Source organism: Coturnix japonica, chromosome 5, assembly GCF_001577835.2.
Source record: "Coturnix japonica isolate 7356 chromosome 5, Coturnix japonica 2.1, whole genome shotgun sequence".
NCBI classification, from domain to species: domain Eukaryota; kingdom Metazoa; phylum Chordata; class Aves; order Galliformes; family Phasianidae; genus Coturnix; species Coturnix japonica.
In genome coordinates this window covers 28,494,835-28,512,455 of record NC_029520.1, presented here as the reverse complement: position 1 = coordinate 28,512,455, position 17,621 = coordinate 28,494,835, and the positions used below count along the sequence as shown (strand labels likewise).

Genomic DNA, 17,621 nt, shown 5'->3' with positions numbered 1-17,621 from the left:
AATTATTCTCCTACAAATAAGTCAGTTTATAATATATTCCTTCTTCTATTTTTCTTCATTTTCATTGATGCGTGATATTAGAATGCATGCAATTATTTCCTTGTTGAAGCAATCTCTTGGAGATTACTTTCTGCTACTAAATTATCAGTCAAACACTATGTAAATTCTGAGCTTTCTGGTAGCTTTCCCTTACCTTTGCAAGGGATCCCATTTCTTCCTCAGAAAAAATAACCATAATCTCTTTTTTAAAGTTATTTTACTTTTAACAATGTTTAACAACCGAGGTTATAACTATGATTGATATTTAATATAATAGCAAGTAGCTTCAAAATTTTAATGAGAAAAGTCCCAAATTTACTGTAAGCCAAATTGTCACAATTTCTAGAAGACAGATTCAACATCTGTAATTCCTATGACGCCAAATCTCCATGTAAAACATGTAGATCAAATGAGCATTTCTTCTGTTGAACATTCAATAAAGCAAAACATGCTCTATGGAGCTGGAGTTCTTAGGAAATAAAGTACCAGGGTACAATATAGTTAATACTTTAGAAAAACTATTTTTAAATCAAACTTGGTTAATATTGATATGAATATGTGTATGAGAAAACAAATTTATACATAAAATCTAAAGTAGATAATTTTAATATGTCTTTTAAAAAGGCTGAGGTGAAGAAATAGATGAAAAATTGCAGTTAGTTTATTTAAATGGAAACCACAGAATCTTGGAATCATGGAAAGTTTTTGGTGGAAAAGGATCCCAGTTCTTTTGAACTGGGGAATCCTGAACTGGACACAGTACTCTAGATGTGGCCTCATGAGGGCAGAATAGATGTAAATGTCTTCTTGTTACTGTAGGAATATCCTAGGCTCAGATGAATAGTAAACAACTCTATGAAATATAAAACTCTTTCCTCTCTATTTGCTATATTAATGGAATTTGTCAGTAGGAAATGCATCTTCCTCTCTTAACAGATGTAAAATATATGTCTATAAATAAATTGTACAGGACATTGACACCTAAGCATCCTAGCTGTATTCAGCTTATTAATAGCTTACAGCTGAGTACAGTTGCAGTAGCAATGCATGCCATTGTGTATTGTTGCTGGGTGGTGGCAACAGGATTACACGATTACCAGTCATTTTCAACATTTCAACATATCATAAAAATATAATGGAAAGAGTTTGTAAAAAGTGATTTGTATCGCAGGCTGCCAACTAAACACTAACTAGTCTTAATTAGTTCCTTTTTTGTTGTTGTTGTTGTCTAAAGCACTAGTTTTTCTTAAAGCAACCCCAAGATCAAACTCTTAAGTGCAGTTACTATTGCTAAGCTTAAATGATAAAACTGTTGCTTCTCTTTTCCACAAAGTAAATTCTATCTAGAAATGGAAATTCTGGTTTTACAAGACACCTTCTATTCTCCAGCCCATTTGGGAGAGAGAAAAGTGATAGTGTGGATTATAGGTTTTACTCTCCTGTCACTACTTAAAATTTCTAAAAACCTTTCTTGTACAATTCTTCAGAATAGTTATTCTATCAGCTCCCCTTTCATGTACAATAAATAAAACTTTAATAGAGAGATTTCTGTATTCAGTAAAAGTGGGTTTAAAATATACATGTTGATTATTAACTGTATTTCCCTTGACAATTTTTGTAATAATTTTTCTTCCCTTCTCTTCATCTCTTTAAAGTCTCCTTTATCACAGGTCAGTGTATATAGAACAAACAAAAGAAGACAGATGTCTATGAGGCTATGTATCTGCTTTGCCCCTTAGATTCCCCCTCTGCTGTGATATACAGTGTGCTTCTAAAAGAAAAATACTGTTTTTAACTCATTGTAGAACTGGCAAAATTAGATAAGAAAGTAATAATCTCCTACTGTTTTTTCCTTTTGCTGTTAAAAGATGTACTAATTACTACTTAAATTCAGCCCCTTATGAAGCAAATTGCACAATACAGTACACAGAAATAAACATGCTGATACAAGATCAGTTTGGTTTGATCAGTCACATGACTAATGAGATATAACTTAGGCTGCAAATCTAGAACTTTCAGTTTCTTAGAAATACTGAGCTCTGCTAGATCCCTTTGAAAACTTTCTCATCTATCTTCAAATGCAGAAAATGTGATTTTTTCACAGTAAACTGACTACATTATTATGAAAATGTTTGCCACACATAAGTAATACAGAACCATATCCTGCATTTGAAAAAGTTTGTTGTTTATTATTTTTTTTTAAATAGAGAGCCAATGGTCTTATCTTCAAGGAGACACCATCTGAAAAAGAGAAGTACTACCTTAATAGATATTAATAATATAAAATAAAATAAATCACTAATCACTGACACTAATCAGTATGATAAAATATTACTACCTATTCTATTCTTGGTAGAATAGTAATATATTATATACACACAAAATTAACTTAAGCAGGAAGGCTTTTTTTTTTTTCCAGAAAATCAGGAAAACAAATTCAGTTCTATAAATAGCATGATCATGAAGTCATTCAAAACAATGGATCTTCCTTTATTCTAAATAAAGTTTCTAAATGTCCCTTCCAGAGTAAATTTGAATGTCCTGATAAAGTCAACATTTTTTCCCGTAGGAAATGCACTTATGTTATTCATGGTATTTCTTTTACCAGTAAAAAATATACTATGTGCATATAAAGATAAATTATATTAAATGAAGACACACAGTGCTCAACAACAAATTATTAACAGGAAATATAAGTACTGGTAAATACTACTGGGACCGCTTTATGTGATTATATGGGTTTTGTGCTCTGTGTGGAATTCATTCTCTATACGCTTTAAGAAACACTGAAAAACATGGGGATAACAATTATTTCATTTAAATAACCTTGTCCCACATAAAAACCGCATATGGCCTCTCAAAGATGAAAACAAAACAAGGAAAGAAGAGAGGGGTTCCCTTACCCCTTGGCCAAATGAACGTGTCTCTATGTCCTGCTTGAGCTCAGAGTGTAGGAAGCTGGGTTCAGCTGGCCAAGTGCCAACGTAAGACCCAGGAGAAAAGCTGCTGTTCTTGCACTGGCTTCCTGAGTGAACTCGGGCAGCAAACCACTCCCTGCCAATGAAAAAAAGAAAACAGCACTGGTCAAAAGCCAGTTGTTGCACTGATATTACTGTGCAGCATACTCAGAATGTATGAGGAACAAGAGGGACAGGCACAGAGATTCAATTGTTTCTATTCCTTGGTTACAGGTCTTAATTGCTGAGTATAACTGATATATTCAAATACATTTTCTTTTTTAAGTTAGGCAACTTAGTCAAAGTAATGCTGCTTTTTTTACTCTCCTTACTGGTTGCTCTCTAGGGTTTGCAGGCAAAGCACAATTGCAAATGGACTGGACTCACAGCCAGGTTTATACGTTGTTTACTTTTGCTTTTAAATATGATTGGGCTTCTTATTAAGTCCCGGAGCTAAGCATTGTCACATCACAACCTAAGACAGTCATTTAAACATCGTTATTAGACAAAGAATGGTACCTCACATGAATAGTTATGGCTTTGGAAATTGCTTTATTCCCAAGCAGCTGGCAAAACTATATACACATGATTAACTTACTACCTATAGGAAGTTGTTAAAAGTGACCAAAAAAAAAAGTAACTAACGAATGTTTGAAATAAATTTACTTGGGCCTGATGGAAAAATATTTTCCTGTAAATATTTGATTCTCTATTTGCTTCATGATATATCCAGGGGGAAAAAAAAAAAGAAAAAAAAAAAAAAAGAATGGAAAATGGCCATTTCAGTGACCTTGTTTCCCCCTCTTAGAGGAAGACAGCTGACAGGTAGATATATGAACAGTTTGTTATTACAGATTCCAGATATTGTGATTATCTCTGACTCAACTTCTGGGGTTTTATCTGGAATTCCTGTGACAGGTCAAACAGTGTACTTATTCCTTGTCTTTACCTCAGCGACCCCAGCTTAAAAATACACCTTACAATAGCACACAACTGTTTCCAAAACTGCTGCTTAAGTGGCATTAATGATGACAAGCTCAAGAGATACTATGTATAAAAATATGTCTCACAAGCTTACTTGTGTAGAAGTTATCACTCTGAATTAATCTACACTTATTTTCAGTTTTCAGCTTTATTTGATATACTGGGTACAATAAATATTTCATTTTCATTTTCATCACTAAAATAAAACATATTAGTTATACGTTCTTATGGAATATAAGATAATACTACCAGATGATATTTTAAAAATATCTTGCAAGAATCTCCTTGTATCTAACTGATGAGGATAAGTGTTTACATGTAAATTTCTTCTATATGTTAGCCACTCCATTCACTGTAGAATAAAGTATAATTCATGTATTGTATAATATTTATAAATTACTCTAACTTCCTCTGCAGAAAAGAGACAATTTCTAAGACATTGCCAAAGTCTCTCTAAATCTTGCTGCTTCTTCATCCATTATGAGGTTATATTTCCTTGCATCCTTTTAATTCAAAATTGTACTGATGTCATGTTCTCAGTTAATCATCTTTTCTGCATTAGCCCATTTTGCAAAGCTGAGTTATTCTCACCACGAGCTACAATAAACAAACAAACAAACAAACAAACAAATAAATAAATATGATAGTAATGATAATGATAATATATCATGAGCTTCTTAAACACTGAGAGACAAACATAAGTAGGCCTCATTTCTGAATATATTATACTAACCTAGAATGAGATTGGCTATAGCCACTTTATGTCCACTTTTATATCATTCACTTCCTCTTGTACATAGAATAGAAGTTCTGTCAGAGATTTGTTGACTTCTAGCTTCCTTCCCATTCATGTCTATCTTCTGACCCCCTTCCTATAGCACAAGAACAGCTATCATTCTACAATTTCCTCTGGGAAAATCTTTCTAGCTGACATACACAATAAGAGAATTGTGACACTAAGGTAAAGACACAAATAGTGTCAATGCTATTGTAAGACTGTGAGGAGAACGAGAGACAGGAGTCTTGCTATTTCTTCTGTGTTTCAGCACATTAGTCTCCACTGCACTTAGTTTCAGGAAAACAGGCCAACATCCTCTCCAACTTCAAATGTCACGCTTCAAGTTAGAGCAAGAATCTAATTTGATGCGCTATTCTTCTATGAGAAAGAGTCCTGGTGCTCCCACTTCTCTATGTTAAAATTTGTTCCTTCATAGTATCAGCACAACTGTAAGTTGTGCAAGTACAGCAAAATGAGTGGTTATGGGGGAAACAAACAAACAAAGATAGCATATCATTAGAATTTTCATTTGTCACAGAATCATGGAATGGCCTGGGTTGAAAAGGACCTCAAAGATCATTTAGTATCAACCTCCCTGCCATGGGCAAAGTCGCCAACCACTAGATCAGGCTGCTCAGAGCCACATCCAGCCTGGATTTATAATATACAAATATATGCTACTTTTTTTTTTCCAGTTAGAGTAGAACACCACCTTTCTAATATTGGATTTAAGGCACATGAAAGAAACAGAGAAGTGGTCTACTTCCAAAACAGTCATAGTTATTAAGAGAAATCTGCAATTGTAGATGATTTCTGATATCAGCTTTGCTTCCAGTTGCCACTCTAGAAGCAATTAAGATTTCTGTAAGTCTTGTTTCATATCTCCATGTGAATCTCTCAGGTACCTCAAAGCATCTCAAATGACACTGTATGTTTATCTCAGCAACTGAAGACCACCCTTCGGAAATATGTGCTGTTAAACTTTCAATCAAGTTGTCAGAACTTCAGCAAAATCACTTACTTTACGCAACATCCAGCCAAACCTGTATGTTTTTTGTTGGCATTTGATGAGCCAGTAATAATAATGGTCTCTCTGCCAGTGTCAACAATTTGCAGGCTGGTTTGGCCCAGTTCCGTGACTAGTGGGGCAGAGGGATTTTGCAAAATCCACACCTCCAGAAAAGGGAAACAAGGGAGCCCAATTTAATTAGAAAACAGCAGCAACAATCTGAGGAGAAACAAACTAACTTACTAAATATGGTATCGGAATGCAAGATAATAGACTATAATACAATATAATTTGAACTGAAGTTAATCAAATATAATAAGAGAGTATCTGAAAGCTGTAGGCTTTACAGTAATACTGAAGTGATGCGTGCAGTTGGGATGGGCAGCAGTGAGTAAAGGCAAAGGAGAAGAGTGAAGAGGAGAAGAGCCCCATCAGGTGACCTTGCCAGGAGTTTTATCTCCTTTCTGACCTTTCTGACCTCAAAGTCGCCTGAGGAATGTAGCTCTTCTCTTCTGGACAGGTACCAGGAACTGGAGCATTAACACTTTAACTCCCAGTGCATTACATGATGTTATGATGTGGAATACCAATAACCAAAAATCATAAAACCGTGGCAGCCAGAGAGGAGCATAATCTGGGGCGGACAGGTTGCACAACAAAGCAGCAATGGCAAAGAATTTGAGGTCCTTGTGTCCTAAACTGTTGCTTTTCTTTAGTGTTTCCTGCTTTCTCAACTGCAAAGTGTTCTCCAAAGGAAAATAAATCTAAAAAGCAGAAATTGACTTTTAAAATATATAGTAATTTTATATTAATTATTTAAAATAAAATATTAAGTTGCTTGATTCAGAAGGATATTGATAACCAGTATGATGTTATTCCAATTACTTTTTCTTCACCTGAAAACCAATAGATTCTAATCCAAACTGCTTATAGAAAATTCATTGCTAGATGCCATGTGTTCACTGCAGAGAATATAGCCCTGGAATATAGAATTCTGGATTACAAGTTGTTTCCTTCTGACACCATATTTCACTGAAGAAGTTAAAAAGCTATAATGTCATAGATGCTGACATAAGTGTAAAAACAAAAAAGAAAAATTAGCCTATGAAACGCGTTATCTGACATTTAATGGCGAACCTGTAATATGAAAGGTTAAAGATGTTAAGATCATTGTGATAATGAAAGACTAGAAAACAAAAAAAATAGCCTATGAGCTACAGCTTTTAAACATATAGAAAAATAAATCTCTACCTTGAAAGGCTTAATCTCTAACCCCTTTACATCTTGCAAGAGGAGATGTTTATTGTTGGACATTCTGAGTCTCTGCTCAGATGTTCAGTAGGCCAATGTGCTAGCATGCTGAGGCTGATTCAGAAGTATGTAATCAGTGCCTAAATAAAATTTACTGTCCAATGTAAGGATGGCTGATACTCTTGGAATATTACTAACTTCATTTAAACTTATAAGTTTGTTACATCTGTGGGGAGAAGCATTACCACTTATTAGTTCATTCTTATGATTTCCCATACCAGCGGTATAACTGTATTTCATTCTATGCAATGAAACAACTGTTGGTTAATTTACATTTTATGCACAATGATCTTAAATACAATGGCCAAAATATCATGAATTATTTTTTATCACACTTACATAAGATTTCTTTCAATTATTTCATATTAATATGAATTGGTATTCTTCTAGTGATAAAAATGATGAACCACATGAATCACAAAGGAAAATAGAGCAATTACCAGGAATGGTTAAGACTGACTAACTAAATGAAAGGAAATAAGACACTACATGAATACTGATAATACAGCATCTTCTATTTGATAGCCTCAGTTACTGTTCCTCACTCATAAAATCTCTGTTGGCTTTCTGGGCTGCAAACACACACTGCTGGCTCTTGTAAAGCTTTTCATCCCTGAGATGAAAAGACATGAGATATGAGAACCCTTAAGTCCTTCCCTGCGGGGCTGTTCTGAACGAGTTTTCCTGTCAGTCTGTACAAATACTTGGGACTGCCCCAACCCAAGAGCAACACCTTCTAACTGGACCTTTTCAACCTCAATAGTTTCAGGAACTCATTTTCAAGCTTTACATTTGGATGGCATCTCTTTCTTCTGTATATCAGCTGCTCCATTCAGCTTAGTGTCTTTGCAAATTTTCTGAGGGTGCACTCAGTCCCACTATCTAGGTAATCTATAAAGATGTTGAAGGACTCCTAGAGAACACCACTTGTCAATGGCCTTCCCCTGGACATAGGGCCACTGACCACGACGCTCTCTGTGACCATCCAATCAATTATTTATCTACTGAATAGTCCACTTTTCATATCCATCTCTCCAATTTAGAGATCAGAATGTGATGTGGGACCATATAAAAAGCATTGCAGAAGTTCAGAAAAACATCAGTTGTTCTTTTGTCCACTGATGCTGTTGCACCATTAAAGAAAAAACATCAGATTGGTCCAGCACCATCTACCCTTGGTGAAGCCATGCTGGCTGTTTCAGATAACCTCCTTGTCTTGCACGTATCTCCGGAAGGATCTGCTCCATGATCTTCCAGGGCACAGAGATGATACCCTTGGTCTGTAATTCCCTTTATGTCCTTCTGAAAAATGCGAGTGAAGTTTCCCCTCTTCCAGTCACTTGGACCTTAATCTGATACTCGTGACTTTTTGAAGAAGGCATAGAAAAGTTTGGCAAATACATCAAACAGTTCCTTCAGGACCACAGGATCCCTGTTGTCTGGCTCTACAGAAAAAGACTTGCCCTAACTCATTAAATTTGGAGGAGTCAAATAATTTTGAGATTATTCTACAGGTTGAGTAAGGATTTGTATGGACTCTAGCTGTAGATGATGGTATATCAAAAGACAAACTTGGATTTTTGTCTGCAGAGAATAGATGAGTCTGTTTCCACAAGGGAAACTCCACAGTAATGGTTTTCATATGGTTTCTCTCTCTGACCACTGATTCTTAATGTAACACTACATAATCAAGCAGTCTCCAGCAGAAAAAAGAAAAGTGTTCGCTGCAGACAACTTTCTCTGGTTGAAAATATGATTAGTTTTCTTTGTCCAAAACTATCCTTCTCCTACAGTAGTGTAATCTCTGCCTTTCTTGACATCCATAATAGTTGCACTTTTTTCATTTCCATATCTTTTCAAGTCCTACAAACAGAGATGCAGGGGCAATTTGGAGGGGAAGGGAGGGTATGTACTGTCATAGGGCTGCTTCCCAGTGGCTGCTTCCCAGTATCTCTCTCAAAAGAATTCACAGAAATACAAAGTGCTAACAAGGTCACCATAGCCATATTAGACCTAATCCACCCATAAACATACTAAACCCTCCCTCCTTGCTTTCAGCTAGAAATTATGGAACTAATGTAACATTTGCTGCCATCACATTGTTCACACTACTGTTTTATGTTATGCCTCATCTTTCACCCTGTTGATTCAGATTATAAACTCTCTAGAGCTGGGACCATCTGGTATTCACTGTTTGTAAAGAGCCTAGCACAATAAGGTCTTGTTCTGGGTTGACATACACAATCATAACAAAAACAACCAATACTAAATAAATAGTTTTATCTCACCAGTCGATACTTTTTTACTCTTATTATTCCCAGTGGACATTTTACTGTAGTGAAAATATTAAAAACAAAAGGCAAAATGAAATTACAATACATCTTTTAAATTATTAAAATATTTAATATCATTTTGTTTAACTAGATTTCCTCTCAGTAGGGGAATCTTTCCTGATGTTATATTAACATCAGTTTACTCAACAAGTGTCAAAATATGAGTGGTGAAAAGTAAAAAAATTAATTGTGACATATAGCTTTAATCAAATCTACTTAATTTTCTTAATTTGTGAAACCTTTCTTAGAAAGTCAATTTTTCTCTTAAATTTGGTAGTGAATATGTTTGATAGACTTTGTTTTTGAAGATTTTGATACCTTCTGGTCTTCACACATGACTCATTTAAGTATTTAAAGACATAAAGTTTTGGTTCAATCCTATATTTCATCTATTTGTTATAAAGATAGGATTAAAATTTACCTCTTTTAGTAAAGGAAAGCTGAGTTATGAAAGCAGAAAATAAAAATAATATAGTACTACTGAAAAGAATCATTTTGGTATAAATGTCCCAAAGAGCAACAAGTTAATACAAATCACTATATAAACAATTTTTTGAGGAGTCGTTTTTAAAGATTTATGATTAGTAAAATGAGGCTATAGTAGTAAACGATAAGAATTTGTTGAATTTGGCTACTGAAATATTTTCATTTATTAAGTTATAATGGTAATATTCAATAATACTTTTCTTTTTGGTAATGGTAAGAAACCATTATGAGTGAACACGTAAATTAAGGAATTTAATTATTTATTGTTTTGGAGGTTACCAACAAAATTGTACTAAAAATATTAGAGGATTTCTGAAGATTTCTGATGAAAATAGTGGACTCTAAGTCTTTCCACATATTTTTTAATGTATGTAAAAGTATTGCAAGATAGATCTGTTAATGTCATGTACAGATCAATAATCACTTGATTAAAAAGAGAGAATCTGTGAAACCTGTACATTTAATAAAAAGCTTATGTGGTATTACTTATTTGGAAATGAATAGGAATACATAACCATTCATCATTTTCAGGCCATAGAGAGTTCCCATATGCTCAGATCAAGAAACATGCTGATGTTAAAATTCTACCTGATTTTTGATGAAAACCTTTCACATTCTCTCTCTACTTTAAATTAAATGTATTGATTTTCCATACTCCTGTAGGACTCCCATAGTACTTATTCTATATTTGATACTACCAGTTCTCTTTGATACAAACTGAGCATTCAGAAGTCTAGAGTGTTGTTTTAAGCTCATATCACTAATGAAACTAACTTCAGCCTAAGTTTGAAATACTTCCACTTCAAATCATAAGCATATTGTGAGCAATTTAAAATAATGTTTTTGAGTAGGAAGGAAAAGATTTTTAATCATATCAGTGCACTACCCTAATTAAAGTTCATCAAATGACCTTTTTACTTATAAATTATTAAAAATAAATATTTATATATTTATTTATACATCACAAAAATTTAAACAGCTACAAAACATATGAGAAAGAAGATAGAAAAACTATTCTTTTTAACTCAGAGATACTGATTTCAAGCCATAACTCAGAAGTGCCATTCAATGGCTACTGTAGAAAGATGTTATGTTCAAGGTGACACAGTTGTGGCCGCACACTATTTTAAAAATATTTCTACTGCACCTCATTATTTCAAAGGTTTTCCCATTCTTGCCTTCACTGAACAAATGAAAACATATTTTCTTCAAAATCGGTGTTAAAATTAGATTTAGGAGCTCATTATTAAATGATTTCTTTAACAAGACTGAGGAATTAGAACTTTGAGCATGTACCTAAAAATTGAAAGAATCTTGCAATGTCTATTTTTCCTTTATTCCCTGTGTTTTACATGATGTTATGATGCAGAATACTGATAAGAAAAAATCATAAAACCATCACAAAAAGGTTTTACCCAACCACAGATCATTTTTTCCTTAAAAAATGGATATTCTATCACCCTCCCACTACATTATCTGTCATATAACTTAAAAGTAATGAAATATTTTTTTGTCTTACTATATTGATCCAAATTTAAGCTGCTTCATCTGAATAGCAAAGATTCTAAAGGTTCTTGATTACCTCAGAAGAAAAAGAATTGCATGTAAATCCCAGGAGATAACTTTTTGTGCAGTCCTCCATTTTGAGCTGACCATTTTCCACTCTCCCAATGAACCCCATATATGTATTCTGCATGAAAATCAAACTACAGTACCCAGAGGACAGTTGTGTACCCTGATTCCTCCTTTTCTTAAAGCAATGACAGTTCCACTTTTCACTTTCAAGAAAATAGTGTTTCTTGAGGGTTTTCAATTTGCAAACATATTGTCAGAAAATACTAAATAATATTTGTATTACATACTAAGCTAGATGTAAAGAAAATATTCAACTCATTTATTTTTAGGAAAAATGCAGGAAAAGGAGTTTATGCCAAATAAGATGAACAAAAAAACTACAAATCTCAAACATCTTGTCATAATAATCAAAATATTACACCAGCATTGTGGTTTTAGTTTTGGGGTTGGAATTTTATTCTGGGGGGTTTATTGATGATTCAGCATTCTTCTGCGAAACAATGCTCCCTCAACCTTACATTATAAAAGAAGATTATCAACACCTGTCTGATTGAAGAGCAGTTTGGAATGCTTTGTTTATTTTGTATTTCAAAGAAAAAGGAAAGGATTAAAAGCAGGCTGTGATTTAGTAAAACCCCAATCTCTTTCCATCAACATTACTTGCTATTAGCAAGATAAACTAAGCAACAGCGCTTTCACAATTGATATCACTTAATTAATCTCTTTCTCTTGTATCTGTTACAGGATTTTTTTTTTTTTGAAAGGAAGAATTTATGAATAGAGCTAAATTCCAACAACTTAGGCTACAGTACTGTCGAATGGAATGTAGGCATTACAGAAAGAGCTTCTGATCAAAAAAGAAGAAAAATCATGATGTAAAACATCTTTTAGAAATAACCATATAAACATTTTATATAACACATTTTATAACAATATGATTTATAACAGAATGACTGATGGCCATTACTGGGGATCACACTTTAAAAAGTCACTTGTAAATAAAATTATGTGATGTATCCAAAGAAAAAGAATAATTAAGCACAAAGGAAATGTTCACTGTATGCACCAGTACTTGTTTTTAATGAATAGGGATTCATTTGTCTACACTTGCAAGTAATTAGTGTTTTCAGTCTTATCCTGGGACGTATCAGTATTTGGAACAGCTTTCTCAAGGATAAAAAGACAGTAAACTGGGTATGCCTATATGTTAAGTGCAGTTTGCTTTGTTTAAATATAACCATCTGTCCTGGAATGGGGATGCACACCTAGCACTTCAGCTATTTTTTTAATTGGTATTGTAAGGTTATACAGATGGCCAGTTTCTCAAGAGACAGTCTTAATATCCACTTCAAACCCAAACCCAAATATGATGCTCTCTATAGAAGTTAATGCACAAAAAGTTACTACTGCACAGCACTTCTTCACAATCCTATTTGCTCAGATGCTATAAGAAAAACAATTTTTATATGATGTGTTAACAATCACCTAGATTACTTTATACTGGCTGAGAAGTACAGTTTGTGATTAAATGTGCTTCTCTTCTTTGTGTATCTACACAGTTCCACTTAATAAGCCATGTTCGATGTAAAGAACATTGCTTCTGCCTCCTCATTTCCATTCATTTATCCATCTATATACTTAATATATTCAACAACTCTTACAGACTGATGCAATTGTATTGCCTACCTAGCCTGAAAGCTGTAGTCATGATTTCCAAAAGAATGGCAAACAAACGGCAAGCAATACCTCTTCATGATCTGCCTGTGATAGAATAAAACATAAAATAGTGTCAATAAAACACATGCTTAAATTAACATACAAAGGAGTCATGCAGAACCTATGCTTCATGTTTATTTTCATGGGCGCTTGTTTCATATGTATCATCAAATTTAGAAAAATATTATATTCATAGTGATAAATAAAAGAGTTTGTGGAAAAGAATCTAGTGAGAGAAAAAATAAAAAAAAAATTGAAAAGGCTTCTTTGATAGATGATTGCACACTTGCCGAGGACAGGAAAAGATGGAAAAAAATGGACACAATCTGGGGAATCTCCATTAGGCAGTAAATATCAGCAGCTACTTAACTTGTAGCAAAGGCATGAATAGAGTTTTAAGGTTTATTATTAGCACAATTATTCTTATTACTATTATTGCTATAATTATAGTTCAATAGGAGAATATAAGCGATAGAAAGAAATGATACATTCCAAGCTTATGGAAATATTATAAATATTCTATTTACATGGGAAAATGCATCAGTTCCTGGATTATAATTTCTTTTTAGCCTATGTGAGGTCATAAGCACGTAAACATTATTTTCAGTGTGACACTTTATTTGCCTACTCTAATTAAATTTCTTTACTTGGTTACCTGAGTATTTGATCTGAACAAGCCATAAGTGCTGAGGCTTGTTTTCTTTGAAAGTGATCAATACTTTTCCGCGTATTTCAACTTCTCATGCTTACCATAAGAAAGGATATTATTCACTGTTCTCAAAAGTGTAGGTAGATTTATGAATCTGTTTTTTTATAATCTGAACTCTTCTACTGTATATTCTGTAAATCTTAATGTACAAAACTATGTTTTGACATTCATTCTCTTCACAGTAGATATTTTTGATACATCATACCAGTCCTGCAGATCAGCTTGTTTTCCATCTCTGCCCTTTAAAAAAGAAAGCATAGTATATAATATCATCTTCAGTAAAATCTTGCTATTTTTATATTATCTAATGCATATTGTATATAGAGATATATATATACATACAGGGTAAAATAGGAAGTTCATTGTCTTTTTTCTCTTTCTTTTTTTTTTTCTCCCCTATGGAAGTTTACTATATTTGCTACTTCCTTAGTTTTGCCTGTATTTTTGGTTTTGTATAAAAGTTTTCTGGGTGTTTCCTATCATCTGCTACATCATAGCAGTATTCCTAACTTGAACAGATTGTATGTAGACATGATGCCTCTTATAGTAATGACTTTTTATAGAAATTAGAAAATTATAGATGACTCGAGTTAGAAAATGAAAACCCTCTTGATAAAATTCCATTCCATCAACATAAGTCACCTAAATTTTTTTTTTGTTTTTGGATGGGGTTGAGGGAAGTGAGTCCTCAGCAACATAGGAAACCCACCAAAAGAGAAATAAAAACTACTTTCTAAATTATTTTTCCTTATTATTCTCTAATTTTTCTATTTGATTACTATTTGCAATGTTCTGAATATTAATTCTAACATCTAGAAACATCAGACCAAAATACTAAAAATCGTACAGTCTTATCTCAAGCTCCACATTAATAATCTAAACAAATTATATGTAGATTGCTCAAAAATGTGAACAGAAATTGAGATCTAACTCATCATTATATCCAGGGTTGAGATCTAACCCATTATAATGTCTAAAGGCAAAGCTTAACAGAATTTAATAAAACATTAAAAAGGAAAGAGAAGGAAGATTTGGCAGATTAACAGTTCTCTGTTCTTGGTATGAAACACAAATTCCTCTTAGTCATAAAGCAGACAGTAAATACTTTTTATTAGAGAAGTATTAAGATGTAACTACGTAACTTCAACGTCTTGTAATTACAAAATAATGTACTTAGCACTATTGCTGTCAAACATCTTTTGCCCTAATCCTTAAAATTAGGTGATTATTTCATACAAGAGAAAAAGATATTTTACCACTTAGTACATCCCTCCTTATTTGCATTTCATCATTCTGCTCCTGCAATAATCTTTAAGCAATAGTCAATTAACAATAATTCAAAGGGAATTCCTTCAAATCTTGGACAAAGCCTATATATACAAATAACACACACACAAAAGAAAACCCTGTTTCTTACCGAATTGCTATAGATAAAGACCTAAACAGCACACATGCAAGTAATTTCAGTATGTTATACTTGTAGATGCTCCCTTTGGGCACAATCCAGCAAAGATTTGCACATATGCTCAACTTTATGTATTCTGAGTAGTCCCAAGGCTTTTGTTGTACTGTTTGTACAAATGCCGCAATTGTTCTCTTTCATATAATAAGAAAAAGAGAAGGATTGAAAGAGGAAAATCACAGAATCTTCTTCTAAAATGTGCACACCAATCTTAAACTTTTGACAGTTATTTACTTAAGTTATTATAATTTATTGCGGTTTGGGGAAAAAAGAAAAAAAAAAAGAGGAACTGTCAATATCTAATTATAGAGAAGAGTAAACAAACTTGATTAATTTTCTGCATCTGATTTGAACTAATAGAATTAACTACTGTGTTAACCTAACAGTTTTATGAGATGAGACATCATGTGAGATTTCTTGTGGTCCATCCTTTCACTGCAGCCAATGTAAGTACAAAAGTGCAAGATCAGCTTTTTTAATTTTACCTTGGCCATTGACTCAGAGAACTAAGTAGAAACAGGAAGTGCAGAGGAGCAAGAAAATAGGAAATATTTTTTGAACCTTTTGACAAGTTCACTTCTCTTTTGGTTTGAATTCTGGCCAATAGTTCAGATCATCTCTTATTATAGCCAAATCTGGAGGCCAAACTTCTGGTGGTTTTGTTCAACCTCTGCCCTTTTTTCCTGTCTCAAGGTCTCCAACTCACATACTACCTGTGAATGTATTTTGACAGCTGTATTTTTCCAATAGGAATACTTTATATATGCAGTAATTTCAGAGCATGCAGCTCCCTCTCTTACACAAGTAGCTCTCCCCTTATATATAGTTATGCTTGTACAGACTACACATACACTCTGATGCCTTAACTCTTCCCTTTATTTCTCTTTCAGTTATACACTGCACATAAGTTCATCAGTATAGAAACAAACTGAAGAAAATCAGTGTATCTATTTCTTTTCATACACTCCTTAAACTTTTAATATATTGCTTTGAATGCATCTAGGATTCAGAGAAAGGAAGTGAAAAAAAAAAATAGGAATTCCTTATGGAAATCTCTTCCAAAGGTTTTTAGGCAGCTTTTGGAGTAAAATGGAAAAAACAAAAAAAATGTTATTGCAAAAGTGGTGGGAAGTGAGCAGGGATTTTAATTTACTTTCATGTTGTTTCCCCACTAAGTTCAATCAAAGGTGAAACATCGTGTTGATGTCAAATTTTGCTTCAAGCAAAACAATAGAGGAGCTCTAAAATTAATGTAGGTGTCCAGTCAGAGGCCTTATACAGCCATTAACAGCAGTGCCAGCTTGAGATAATGCATTATAAGCATGAAAAATTTAACAGTAATTGCCGTGTTCTGATCTCTCTCCTTTTTTTCTTACTTTGTTGTCTACAGAATGTGCTGTACATTCCCAAACTGGCCTTTCTTCTAGTTTACCCCACAGAAATTCACTGAATCTGGATCATTATGACTAATGAAACTGCTGAGAAGTGATTTTTTATTTTTATTTTTTTTTGTCAAAATATAATGCCACTCTAGAACTTTCACCACACATTATGATTGTGAAACAAGGGCTTACAGTTGCCTGAGGCATAACTTTGATTCAGCTTATCTCCATCTTTAGCCACCCAGTTCAATGCACTATTGAAAGATGAGATGAATACTGATATTCAGTGCTAAGAGATAAATATCATTTTACAGCTCTATATTATGAAATTATGTTATTATCTATTGGCTTGACAAAAAAAAAAAAAAAAAAAAAAAAAAAAGCCAAACCAAAACTTTTTTTTTGGCTTTTTGTAACAAAACAAATAATGTAACAGTGTTAAGGCAAGCTGTTTCTTGTGCTGTTCAAATTCCACTATAAGTTTTCAAGCCATGTGCTATGGTTTAAGATTCAAACCTGTGGACACAATTATGGTTGACCACTAGACAAATGACTTGGCTGACTTGGAAATCAGTTCTTCGAGCCTCCAGAGGACACCACACTCTTATACAGGAGCTTTCAGCTCTTAGATATTTCACATACAGTTTTCACAGAAGAAACATCTGAGGTGTATCAATGCTTCATGTAATGAAACCTTTCATAGGAAAATCCTATGAATAACTACTTTATTCTGAACACAGGCATATATGAAAGCACATTTAATTTCACATCAATAGCTTCACCTCACATCAGCACTTACAAGATTTAATACAGATATAGCTGGGCTTCCCTGAATGTATTGTTAGAATGATCATTTCACGTAATCTCAAAGTAAGTTTTC

The 17,621-nt window shown here is 33.4% G+C and overlaps 1 long non-coding RNA gene across 1 annotated transcript; it reads right to left on the bottom strand.

Annotated features, from left to right (window-relative positions):
- Positions 1-668: 668 nt before the first annotated feature.
- LOC116653538 lies at positions 669-16,967 on the bottom strand. Its single transcript, XR_004307592.1, has 3 exons — positions 13,159-16,967; positions 2,943-3,093; positions 669-2,280 (listed from the first exon to the last, which is right to left on the bottom strand). It is a non-coding gene; the product is annotated as an uncharacterized LOC116653538 (long non-coding RNA).
- Between the last annotated feature and the right edge of the window lie 654 nt (positions 16,968-17,621).